General features: G+C 44.5%; 1 protein-coding gene across 1 annotated transcript in view; it reads left to right on the top strand.

The window, feature by feature from the left end:
- Nucleotides 1-13,672, top strand: part of LOC120021320 (arf-GAP with GTPase, ANK repeat and PH domain-containing protein 1-like) — a 61,700-nt gene that overhangs the window by 33,475 nt on the left and 14,553 nt on the right. The gene's annotated exons all lie outside the window — the stretch shown is intronic.

Here is a 13,672-nt window from a genome sequence, read left to right as displayed (position 1 = left end):
AGGAGAATAGTTGGGTCGGGTTAAGGTTTTTTTCTTCTAGTTATCTAGATCTCTGGCGCCCTCTTGAGGCATTTGTTTATTAATCAAACCGAAGTTTAAAGCATCAGACAAGCTCAATGCATATAGTTGATTTTATTAAAACACATTGGGTATGTATATATATGGAAAAATACCTGTTTAAAAATGTCGACCAATCAGAGTACATCCCGTAGACGTGCAACTAAGGAAGTTAGAACTAAAGGCGAAGTTGGAGCAACAACAATTAGAGATTTGAACAACAGAAATTAGTTAGAGCACAGGGAAAGACAAGATGAGCGTACAGACAAACAACAAGAGCGAGCGTGCAGCCAAACAACAAGAACGAGAATGTGCAGCCAGACTAGAACAAGAAGAAAGTTACTAAGTATATTGCAGGAGTTTCCCCTTGAAATCAGACATGTCCATGGTAAGGACAACTTGGTTGCTGATTGTCTTTCAAGGATGGGATTGTGTTTAGCTAGTGTGTTGCCCTGGCTCACAATTTAGTTTGACCGCACGTTTTGCCGTTTTTGAGATGAGTATTGTTTTGTTTGCGCTCGTTCCAACTGGAGGGTGTTATAAAAAAAAATCCTTATTTTACCCCTTCTTTTTGTTTTTTACTTCTGAGTTTTCGTCAGCTATGTTAAAAAATATAAAATAAAAAATATATACAGTAACAGTCAAGAGTTTGGACACAGCTACTCATTCCAGGGTTTTTCTTTATTTTTATTATGTTCTACATTGTAAACTATGAAATAACACATATGGAATCATGTAGTAACCAAAAAAGTGTTAAACATATCAACATATTTTTGAGATTCTTCAAAGTAGCCACCCTTTGCCTTGATGACAGCTTTGCACACTCTTGGCATTCTCTCAACCAGCTACACCTGGAATGCTTTTCCAACAGTCTTGAAGGAGTTCCCACATACGCTGAGCAATTGTTTTCTGCTTTTCCTTCACTCTGCTGTCCAACTCATCCTAAACCATCTCAATTGGGTTGAGGTCAGGTGATTGTGGAGGCCAGGTCATCTGATGCAGCAGGGTCAAATAGCCCTTACACAGCCTGGAGGTGTGTTAGGTCATTGTCCTGTTGAAAAATAAATGATAGTCCCACTAAGCGCAAACCAGATGTGATGGCATATCACTGCAGAATGCTGTGGTAGCCTTGCTGGTGAAGTGTGCCTTGAATTCTAAATAAATCACTGACAGTGTCACAAGCAAAGCACCCCCACACCATCACAAGTCCTCCTCCATGCTTCATGGTGGGAACCATCTGTTCACTTACTCTGCGTCTTACAAAGACACGGCGGTTGGAACCATAAATCTCATATTTGGACTCATCAGACGAAAGGAGAAAGGACAGATTTCCACCAGTCTAATGTCCATTGCTTGTGTTTCTTGGCCCACGCAAGTCTCTTCTTATTATTGGTGCCCTTTTGTAGTGGTTTCTTTGCAGCAATTCGACCATGAAGGCCAGATTCACACAGTCTCCTCTGAACAGTTGATGTTGGCCTTACAGTGAAATGCTTACTTACGAGCCCCTAACCAACAATGCAGTTAAAAAAAATACGGATAACAATAAGAAATAAAAGTAACAAGTAACTAAAGACCAGCAGTAAAATAGCAATAGCGAGACTATATACAGGGGGTATCGGTACGGAGTCGATGTGCGGGGGCAACGGTTAGTTGAGGTAATATGTACATGTAGGTAGAGTTAAGGTGATAACATAACAACCGAGAGTAGCAGTGGTGTAAAGAGGGGGGGTTAATGCAAATAGTCTGGGTAGCCATTTGATTAGATGTTCAGGAGTCTTAATGGTTTGGGGGTAGAAGCTGTTTAGAAGCTTATTGGACCTAGACTTGGCGCTACTGTACTACATGCCGTGTGGTAGCAGAGAGAACAGTCTATAATTAGGTTGGCTGGAGTCTTTGACAATTTTTAGGGCCTTCCTCTGACACCGCCTGGTATAGAGGTCCTGGATGGCTTCCAGTGATGTACTGGGCAGTTCTCACTACCCTCTGTAGTGCCTTGCGGGCGGAGGCCGAGCAGCTGCCATACCAGGCACTGATGCAGCCAGTAATGATGCTCTCGATGGTGCAGCTGTAGAACCTTTTGAGGATCTGAGGACCCGTGCCAAATCTTTCCAGTCTCCTGATGGGGAATAGGTTTTGTTGTGCCCTCTTCACGGCTGTCTTGGGGTGTGCTTGGACCATGTTAGTTTGTTGGTGATGTGGACACCAAGGAACTTGAAGCTCTCAAACTGCTCCACTACAGCCTCGTCGATGAGAATGATGTCGTACTCGGCCCTCTTTTTCCTGTAGTCCACAATCATCTCCTTTGTCTTGATCACGTTGAGGGAGAGGCTGTTGTCCTGGCACCACACGGCCAGGTCTCTGACGTCCTCCCTATAGGCTGTCTCATCGTTGTTGATGATCAGGCCTAGCACTGTTGTGTCATCAGCAAACTCAATGATGGTGTTGGAGTCCTGGCCGTGCAGTCATGAGTGAACAGGGAGTACAGGAGGGGACTGAGCACGCTCCACTGAGGGGCCCCTGTGTTGAGGATCAGCGTGGTGGATGTATTGTTACCTACCGTTACCACCTGGGGGCGGCTTGTCAAGAAGTCCAGGATCCAGTTGCAGAGGGAGGAGTTTAGTCCCATGGTCCTTAGCTTATTGATGAGCTTTGATGGCACTATGGTGTTGAACGCTGAGCTGTAGTCAATGAATAGCATTCTCACATAAACTCAGCAAAAAAAACTTTCAAAGATAATTTGTAAAAATCCAAATAACTTCACAGATTTCCTTGTGAAGGGTTTAAACACTGTTTCCCATGCTTGTTCAATGAACCATAAACAATTAATGAACATGTACCTGTGGAACGGTCGTTAAGACACTAACAGCTTACAGACGGTAAGGCAAATAAGGTCACAGTTATGAAAACTTAGGACACTAAAGAGGACTTTCTACTGACTCTGAAAAACACCAAAAGAAAGATGCCCAGGGTCCCTTCTCATCTGCGTGAACATACCTTAGGCATGCTGCAAGGAGGCATGAGGACTGCAGATGTGGCCAGGGCAATATATTGCAATGTCCGTATTGTGAGACGCCTAAGACAGCGCTACAGGGCGGACAGCTGATCGTCCTCGCAGTGGCAGACCATGTGTAACAACACCTGCACAGGATCGGTAGATCCGAACATCACACCTGCGGGACAGGTACAGTATGGCAACAACAACTGCCCGAGTTACAACAGGAACGCACAATCCATATATCAGTGCTCAGACTGTCCGCAATAAACTGTGAGAGGCTGGACTGAGGGCTTGTAGGCCTGTTGTAAGACAAGTCATCACCAGCAACAACGGCGCCTATGGGCACGAACCCACCATCGCTGGACCAGACAAGACTGGCAAAAAGTGCTCTTCACTTACGAGTCGTGGTTTTGTCTCACCAGGGGTGATGGTCGGATTGGCATTTATCGTCGAAGGAATGAACGTTACACCGAGGCCTGTACTTTGGAGTGGGATCGATTTGGAGGTGGAGGGTACGTCATGGTCTGGGGCGGTGTGTCACAGCATCATCGGACTGAGCTTATCATTGCAGGCAATCTCAATGCTGTGCGTTACAGGGAAGACATCTTCCTCCCTCTTGTGGTACCCTTCCTGCAGGCCCATCCTGACATGACCCTCCAGCATGACAATGCCACCAGCCATACTGCTCGTTCTGTGCGTAATTTCCTGCAAGACAGGCGAAGCGAAGAGCCCGGATCTCAATTCCATTGAGCACGTCTAGGACCTGTTGGATCGGAGGGTGAGGGCTAGGGCCATTCCCCCCAGAAAAGTCTGGGAAGTTGCAGGTGCCTTGGTGGAAGAGCGGGGTAACATCTCACAGCAAGAACTGGCAAATCTGGTGCAGTCCATGAGGAGGCGATGCACTGCAGTACTTAATGCAGCTGGTGGCCACACCAGATACTGACTGTTACTTTTGATTTTGACCCCCCCCTTTGTTCAGGGACACATTATTCCATTTCTGTTAGTCACATGTCTGTGGAACTTGTTCAGTTTGTGTCTCAGTTGTTGAATCTTATGTTCATACAAATATTTACACGTTTCTTTTTTTGATGAGTTTTTGTCCAGGTGGAAAAGGGCAGTGTGGAGTGCAATAGAGATTACATAATCTGTTGGAGCGGTATGCAAATTGGAGTGGGTCTAGGATTTCTGGGATAATGGTGTTGATGTGAGCCATGACCAGCCTTTCGAAGCACTTCATGGCTACAGACGTGAGTGCTACGGGTCGATAGTCATTTTGGCAGGTTACCTTAGTGTTCTTGGGCACAGGCATACTATGGTGGGCAGCTTAAAATATGTTGGTATCACAGACAGAGAGAGGTTGAACTTGCCAGTTGGTCAGCGCATGCTCGCAGTACACATCCTGGTAATCCGTCTGGCCCTGCGGCCTTGTGAATGTTGACCTGTTTGACCTGTTTAAAGGTCTTACTCACATCGGCTGCGGAGAGCGTGATCACACAGTCTTCCGGAACAGCTGTTGCTCTCATGTTTCAGTGTTATTTGCCTCGATGCTAGCATAGAAGTAGTTTAGCTCGTCTGGTAGGCTCGTGTCACTTGGCAGCTCTCGGCTGTGCTTCCCTTTGTAGTCTGTAATGGTTTGCAAGCACTGCCACATCCGACGAGCGTCAGAGCCGGTGTAGTACAATTCGATCTTAGTCCTACATTGATGCTTTGCCTGTTTGATGGTTCGTCGGAGGGCATAGCAGGATTTCTTATAAGCTTCCGGGTTAGAGTCCCACTCCTTGAAAGTGGCAGCTCTAGCCTTTAGCTCAGTGCAGATGTTGCCTGTAATCCATGGCTTCTTGTTGGGGTACGTACAGTCACTGTGGGGACGAAGTCATCGATGCGTTTTTGATGAAGCCAATGACTGATGTAGTGTACTCCTCAATGCCATTGGAGGAATCCCGGAACATATTCCAGTCTGTGCTAGCAAAACAGTCCTATAGCTTAGCATCAGCTTCATCTGACCACTTTTTTATTGATCGAGTCACTGGGGCTTCCTGCTTTAATTTTTGCTTGTAATCAGAAGGATAGCATTATGGTCAGATTTGCCAAATGGAGGGCGAGGGAGAGCTTAATATGTGTCTCTGTGTGTGGAGTAAATGTGGTCCAGAGTTTTTATTTAAAAAAATAAAAAATCTTCCCCTCTGTTTGCACATTTAACATGCTGATAGAATTTTGGTAAAACGGATTTAAGTTTTCCTGCGTTAAAGTCCCCAGCTACTGGGAGCGCCGCCTCTGGGTGAGCGTTTTCTTGTTTACTTATGGCGGAATACAGCTCATTCAATGCTGTCTTAGTGCCAGCCTCAGTCTGTGGTGGTATGTAAAACAACTATGAAAAATACAGATAAACACTCTAGGTATATAGTGTCATCTACAGCTTATCATGAGATACTCTACCCCAGGCGAGCAATAAGCAATCGCTCGAAACTTCCTTAGTTATAGTGCACCAGCTGTTATTTACAAAAATACATAGTCCACCGCCCCTAGGCTTACCAGACACCGCTGTTCTATCCTGCCGGTACAGCGTATAACCAGCCAGCTGTATGTTGATAGTGTCTTCAGCCACGACTCTGTGAAGCTTAAGATATTACAGTTTTGAATGTCCCGTTGGTAGTTTAATCTTCTTTTTTTCATTTTTTTCACCTTTATTTAACCAGGTAGGCTAGTTGAGAACAAGTTCTCATTTACACCTGTGACCTGGACAAGATAAAGCAAAGCAGTGTGACACAAACAACAACACAGAGTTAGACATGGAATAAACAAACATACAGTCAATAATACAATAGAAAAAGTCTATATACAGTGTATGCAAATGAGGTAGGATAAGTCAGGTAAGGCCAGGTGGAAAGCTTGGCCAGCCGTAGAGAAATGCTTATTGAAGTTCTCAATTATCGTGGATTTATTGGTGGTGACAGTGTTTCCTAACCTCAGTGCAGTGGGCAGCTGGGAGGAGGTGCTCTTATTCTCCATGGACTTTAGTGTCCCAGAACCTTTTGGAGTTTGTGCTACAGGATACAAATTTCTGTTTGAAAAAGCTAGCCTTTACTTTCCTAACTGCCTGTGTATATTCGTTCCTAACTTCCCTGAAAAGTTGCATATCGCGGGGGCTTTTCGATGCTAATGCAGTACGCCACAGGATGTTTTTGTGCTGGTCAAGGGCAGTCAGGTCTGGAGTGAACCAAGGGCTATGTCTGTTCCTGGTTCAAATTTTTTTTAATGGGGCATGATTATTTAAGATGGTGAGGAAAGCAGTTTTAAAGAATAACCAGGCATCCTCTACTGACGGAATGAGGTCAATATCCTTCCAGGATACCCGGGCCTGGTCGATTTAGAAAGGCCTGCTCGCTGAAGTGTTTTAGGGAGTGTTTGACAATGATGGGGGGTGGTCGTTTGACCGCAGACCCATTACGGACGCAGGCTATGAGGCAGTGATCGCTGAGATCCTGGTTGAAGACAGCAGAGGTGTAGTTGGAGGGCAGGTTGGTTAGGATGATATCTATGAGGGTGCCCGTGTTTACGGATTTGGGGTTTTACATGGTAGCTTCATTGATAATTTGTGTGAGATTGAGGGCATTAAGCTTACATCATTAAGTTTGCAGACGACACAACAGTGGTAGGCCTGATCACCGACGAGACAACCTATAGGGAGGAGGTCAGAGAATTGGCCGGGTGGTGCCAGAATAAGAACCTATCCCTCAACGTAACCAAGACTAAGGAAATTATTGTGGACTACAGGAAAAGGAGGACCGAGCACGCCCCCATTCTCATCGACGGGCCTGTAGTGGAGCAGGTTGAGAGCTTCAAGTTCCTTGGTGTCCACATCACCAACAAACTAGAATGGTCCAAACACACCAACACAGTCGTGAAGAGGGCATGACAAAGCCTATTCCCCCCTCAGGAAATTAAAAATATTTGGCATGGGTCCTGAGATCCTCAAAAGGTTCTACAGCTGCAACATCGAGAGAATCCTGACTGGTTGCATCACTGCCTGGTACGGCAATTGCTCATATATAGCTTATATAGACATACTCCAGGAGACATGCAGCTATAACTGCTGCAAAAGGTGGCTCTACAAAGTATTGACTTTGGGGGGTGAATAGTTATGCATGCTCAAGTTTTCAGTTTTTTTGTCTTATTTCTTGTTTTTCACAATAAAAAATATTTTGTATCTTCAAAGTGGTAGGCATGTTGTGTAAATCAAATGATATAAACCCCCCAAAATCAATTTTAATTCCAGGTTGTAAGGCAACAAAATAAGAAAAATGCCAAGGGGGTGAATACTTTCACAAGCCACTGTAAAGGTAGCCTAGTGGTTAAAGCGTTGGGCCTGTTCCCGAGAAAGAAGTAAATCATTCCCGTCGGGCTCGTCAGACTTGTTAAAGGAAAAAAATGATTCTGGCAGTCCGTGGTGAGTAATCGCAGTCCTGATGTCCAGAAGTTATTTTCGGTCATAAGAGACGGTAGCAGCAACATTATGTACAAAATAAGTTAAATAAGGGAGAGGACAACCTGCATATGCTTCACCTACTCCCAAGAGTGATGGTTCCGCCAATGAAAACCTACTTGGCCTAAATTTCTCTAACTTCAAGGAGTCACAAGAAAATGTGATCAAGCCCAATGTAATAACATATTCAGATTTCACTATATTTTGTGAATGTGCTATTGTAGACTGATTTTAAGGAGTGTGTAAGATTGGTGTAAGTGCTGAATAATTTGTCAGGAGTAAGTGGCACATGAATAATTAAGCATGGGAGTACACAGAGCTGTGTTCTTCTGAGGGATGGATAGGAGGAGGAGTGAGGGGGCAGGGGGTGAGGGATTTCGGACGGAAGGAGTAACTTCCTGCTCTGCTTGCAGAGCCAATCAAAGTCCAAATGGACCCCATTCACTCAATGACTCCACATTACAATTGGGTGAAAAAGAGCTGCAATCTATTCACATTTTGGGGGGCATTTCTATTTTATTTCAGATGGTGTCAATTATAGTTGAAGTACAGTGCTTTGCAAAAGTATTCATCCCCCTTGGCGTTTTTCCTATTTTGTTGCATTACAACCTGTCATTTAAATTGATTTTTATTTGGATTTCATGTAATGGACATACAAAAAATAGTCCAAACTGGTGCAGTGAAAGGAAAAAGTTACTTGTTTAAAAAAACTCTAAAAAATAACAAACGGAAAAGTGGTGCGTGCATATGTATTCACCCTTTTGCTATGAAGGCCATAAATAAGATCTGGTGCAACCAATTACCTTCAGAAGTCACATAATTAGTTAAATAAAGTCCACCTGTGTGCAATGTAAGTGTCACATGATCTCAGTATATATACACCTGTTCTGAAAGGCCCCAGAGTCTGCAACACCACTAAGCAAGGGGCACCACTAAGCAAGCAGCACCAAGAAGACCAAGGAGCTCTCCAAACAGGTCGGGGACAAAGATGTGGAGAAGTACAGTTCAGGGTTGGGTTATAAAAAAATATCAGAAACTTTGAACATCCTACAGAGCACCATTTTAAATATGTTTATTTATGTAACATTTTTTTTTAAAGAATATGGCACCACAACAAATCTGCCAAGAGAGGGCCACCCACCAAAACTCATGGACCAGGCAAGGAGGGCATTAATCAGAGATGTAACAAAGAGACCAAAGATAACCCCGAAGGAGCTGCAAAGTTCCACAGCGGAGATTGGAGTATCTGTCCATAGGACCACTTTAGGCCGTACACTCCACAGAGCTAGGCTTACCGGAAGAGTGGCCAGAAAAAAGCCATTGCTTAAAGACAAAAATAAGCAAACACGTTTGGTGTTTGCCAAAAGGCATGTGGGAGACTCCCCAAACATATGGAAGAAGGTACTCTGGTCAGATGAGTCTAAAGTTGAGCTTTTTGGCCATCAATGAAAACGCTATTTCTGGCGCAAACCCAACACCTCTCATCACCCGAGAACACCATTCACACAGTGAAGCATGGTGGTGGCAGCATCAAGCTGTGGGGATGTTTTTCATCGGCGAGGACTGGGAAACTGGTCAGAATTGAGGGAATGATGGATGGCGCTAAATAGAGGGAAATTCTTGGGGGAAACCTGTTTCAGTCTTCCAGAGATTTGAGACTGGGATGGCGGTTCACCTTCCAGCAGGACAATGACCCTAAACATACTGCTAAAGCAACATTCGAGCGGTTTAAGGGGAAACATTTAAATGTCTTGGAATGGCAGAGTCAAAGCCCAGAACTCAATCCAATTGAGAATATATTGCTGTACACCAGCAGAACTCATTCCGTTTGAAGGAGCTGGAGCAGTTTTGCCTTGAAGAATGGGCAAAAAATCCCAGTGGCTAGATGTGCCAAGCTTATATAGACATACTCCAGGAGACATGCAGCTATAATTGCTGCAAAAGGTGGCTCTACAAAGTATTGACTTTGGGGGGTGAATAGTTATTCATGCTCAAGTTTTCAGTTTTTTTGTCTTATTTCTTGTTTTCCACAATAAAAAATATTTTGTATCTTCAAAGTGGTAGGCATGTTGTGTAAATCAAATGATATAAACCCCCCAAAATCAATTTTAATTCCAGGTTGTAAGGCAACAAAATAAGAAAAATGCCAAGGGGGTGAATACTTTCACAAGCCACTGTAAAGGTTGCCTAGTGGTTAAAGCGTTGGGCCTGTAACTGAAAGGTTGCTGGATTGAATCCCCGAGCTGACAATGTAAAATCTGTCGTTCAGACCCTGAGCAAGGCAGATAATCCACTGTTCCCCGGGCACTGAAGACGTGGACCTCTCTGATTCAGAGCGGTTGGGAAGGCACATTTCAGTTGAAGGTATTCAGCTGTACAACTGACTTGGTATCCCCCTTTCCCTTTAAATTAATTCCATTAATGAAAATGCATTTTAAAATTTTGGGCTATTTTCAATTTTGGAATTATATTTTGTTAATTAACTCAGTAAATAATAATATCCATATCATCAATACAAAAATGTTGTTGACACTGAAGCATTTCAGCCCTCAACATTAGCTAGGTTTCCATCCAATTGTCGACAGATTTTCATGCGAATATTCTAAAATCTGCAGTAAAAACAATATGTGCATTTTCCCAGAAGATATGTGTTTCCATCATATTGAATTGTTGCAGATAAAAGGCTGTGGGAGATGACAAGTGAGATGGGTTTCCATCGCATTTTCAACTGTACTGATGTTTTTTCTCAACAAAACAATGTTGCGTTTAATAGTGAGTGTGCCAACTCTGGTATTGGCAGTGCGCTCTAGCCAACAGCTCGCAGATGCAGTGTGTGTATAGCCTACATGAGATTATTATGGACAAAAGAGTGATATTATTTGCATTTGTCAAGCGGTAGCCAAACTGCGATGATCATGTCACCAGAATAGGAGCATCAAGCTCATCACTGCACTTTCACCACCATGTGTAGTTCATCATAATTTACTTCATCTGTAGTCTAATAAACTGCATGCTTTCCCGACTAGTCGTATTGGGAGGACCACACAACATGTCATCGCGTGACTCCAAGTCTACTTCGATATGATGGTTATTAAATCAATATTTGCGCATAAAAGCGTTTCCACCGACATTTCTCACGTAGTTAATTTTAACGAAACAAAACGATTACAAGATGTATAACTAAACCAAGATAGACCACTGCCTGTCGTTTCCAATTTGAACAAATTAGTCATAGTGGGCAGAACAAGCAAGGACGTGGGCAGAGCCAAGCACACGCTAGCAAGATCCTATTGGAGAGTTCTAGCATCTATCTGCATATTTTCGTTAGGGAACGCCTACTCTGAAGTGCGCGTGTGCAATAACTCAATTCGCCTTTGCACTCCTACACAGCGCTTTTAAAAAATATTTTTTTTACTTTTGCGAATTGTAAAGTCTACAAAACTTAGTTCACTCTGTTCATAGCAGATTCTAGTTTTGGTAACAGAAAACTGTATTGAGAGCAAATGTTTCATTGATTCGAAAATTTGCAGAATGTCGGCTAAAATCAATCTGGTTCCATCTTGTCCCACTGCCCGCCATGGGCTTCCACTCACTACCATATTTGGTAGTGAGTGGAAACGCCAAGCGGATGCTTCACCTTTATACATCCAGTGAAAGAACAAAGAGATATTTCTGTGATTACACCTTCTGTAGCATATTTTATTTTGTTGACATTTGGAAAGTTTACCGACAACTGTTTGGTTACCATCAGGCTTGTTATGACATTTGGTATCCAACATGTACTTTACTCACATAAAAAGGTTGGATGGATACCTGGTTAGTGTCAATCATTTATTTTTCAGCATTTTCAGTGTTTTATGTGGGCTCTAGTATGTGTAGCCTATGTTTGAATGTGTCTCAGTTACAATTGTATGAATGTGTTCACACCACTGTATGTATGATAGCGTTTGTTGTGCGAAGACCCAGGCAATTTATGAAAGAAGGGTTGCCATGGCAACAGTTGGCCGGTGACGCTGGAGAGAGAAGGGAGGGTTAGAGAGAGAGAGGGAATTAAAGGGGTGGAGAGAGGAAGAGACTGATAGACTGACTGAAAGAAAAGGGGTAAGGGATTTTCATCTCCCCTGAGAGCGAGAGTGGAAGGAAGTGGTGGTGGCTGTGTTACCAGGTGTGGCCGGTGCGCACAGCAAAGCACAGGCAGTATATAATGTGTGCCTGTGGAGACTCCTTCAATGGTGGTGTGTGTCCAGAGAGAAAGGATTCAGTGTATGAGGGATCACACTGTCTGACTAGATTTGACTTCAACACTGCTTTACTCAGACCTCCAAAGACCCTTTTGATTGAGTCGGTGTCATCGTTTGTGTGGCCGTGTGTGTATGATGCTGCCTGTTGCCCAAATCAGGAATCGGTTCTCTGGATAGAGGGACTGTTCTACACGGTGTATGCGTGCGTGCATTGCAGAATTTGCTTGTTAATGTTTTTATTTCCCATCCATCACTCCAGTCTTCTTTAGTATATTGACATGTGTTTAGATGAATAAAATACAAGGTTGTTTGTTAATCATCTCACACACACACACACACACACACACATAAACTGGCACGCTAGCTCTGGGTTCCATCCACAGAGCTGCTAATGAACTTGAGCCTCACCACTGCAGCCCCACTGAGCCTGGGCAATTAATTTGCACTGCTCCTTTGCAGCTCTACCTCATTCTCTCACTCCCTCTCTCCTTCTTCCCTTCCTCCCCTAACTCTATATTCTGTGCCATCTGGACCTGCGACAGGGCACGTATGGGGGCACACACACTGCAGTGTGGCCACTTGGAACGGCGCGGCACACCTCACAGCTTCAGAGTGCTGTGATGCGCGACGGCCGGTGACTTTGAAAGTCTCCCCTCCTCTAAGCAGGCTTTAGGCAGGAGGCAGACAGGGAGAGGGAACACGTGATCATGACATTGACCCTATGTATTAATCAGTCTCGCTTTCTTTCTCTCTCTTTCTCTATATAAACTCAGCAAAAAAAGAAACTTCCCTTTTTCAGGGCCCTGTCTTTCAAAGATAATTCGTAGAAATCCAAATAACTTCACAGACCTTCCTTGTAAAGGGTTTAAACACTGTTTCCCATGCTTCTTAAATGAACCATAAACAATTAATGAACATGCACCTATGGAACGGTTGTTAAGACACTAACAGCTAGGCAAATAAAGTATGAAAACTTAGGACATTAAAGAGGCCTTTCTACTGACTCTGAAAAACACCAAAAGAAAGATGCCCAGGGTCCCTGCTCATCTGTGTGAACGTACCTTAGGCATGCTGCAAGGAGGCATGAGGACTGCAGATGTGGCCAGGGCAATATATTGCAATGTCCGTATTGTGAGACGCCTAAGACAGCGCTACAGGGAGACAGGACGGACAGGTGATCGACCTCGCAGTGGCAGACCACGTGTAACAACACCTGCACAGGATCGGTACATCCGAACATCACACCTGCGGGACAGGTACAGGATGGCAACAACAACTTCCCGAGTTACACCAGGAACGCACAATCCCTCTATCAGTGCTCAGACTGTCCGCAATAGGCTGAGAGAGGCTGGACTGAGGGCCTGTAGGCCTGTTGTCTGGTGAGGACCTGCCTTACATCACTGGCAACAAGGTTGCCTATGGGCACAAAGGCACCATCGCTGGACCAGACAAGACTGGCAAAAAGTGCTCTTCACTGACGAGTCTCAGTTTTGTCTCACCAGGGGTAATGGTCGGATTGGCGTTTATCGTCGAAGGAATGAGCGTTACACCGAGGCCTGTACTCTGGAGCGGGATCGATTTGGAAGTGGAGGGTCCTTCATGGTCTGGGGCGGTGTGTCACAGCATCATCGGACTGTTGTTGTCATTGCAGGCAATCTCAACGCTGTGCGTTACAGGGAAGACATCCTCCTCCCTCATGTGGTACCCTTCCTGCAGGCTCATCCTGACATGACCCTCCAGCATGACAATGCCACCAGCCATACTGCTCGTTCTGTGCGTGATTTCCTGCAAGACAGGAATGTCAGTGTTCTGCCATGGCCAGCGAAGAGTCTGGATCTCAATCCCATTGAGCACATCTGGGACCTGTTGGATCGGAGGGTGAGGGCTAGGGCCATT

This window comes from Salvelinus namaycush, chromosome 2 (genome assembly GCF_016432855.1).
Source record: "Salvelinus namaycush isolate Seneca chromosome 2, SaNama_1.0, whole genome shotgun sequence".
Lineage (NCBI taxonomy): Eukaryota > Metazoa > Chordata > Actinopteri > Salmoniformes > Salmonidae > Salvelinus > Salvelinus namaycush.
This window is presented reverse-complemented; position numbering and strand designations above follow the sequence as displayed.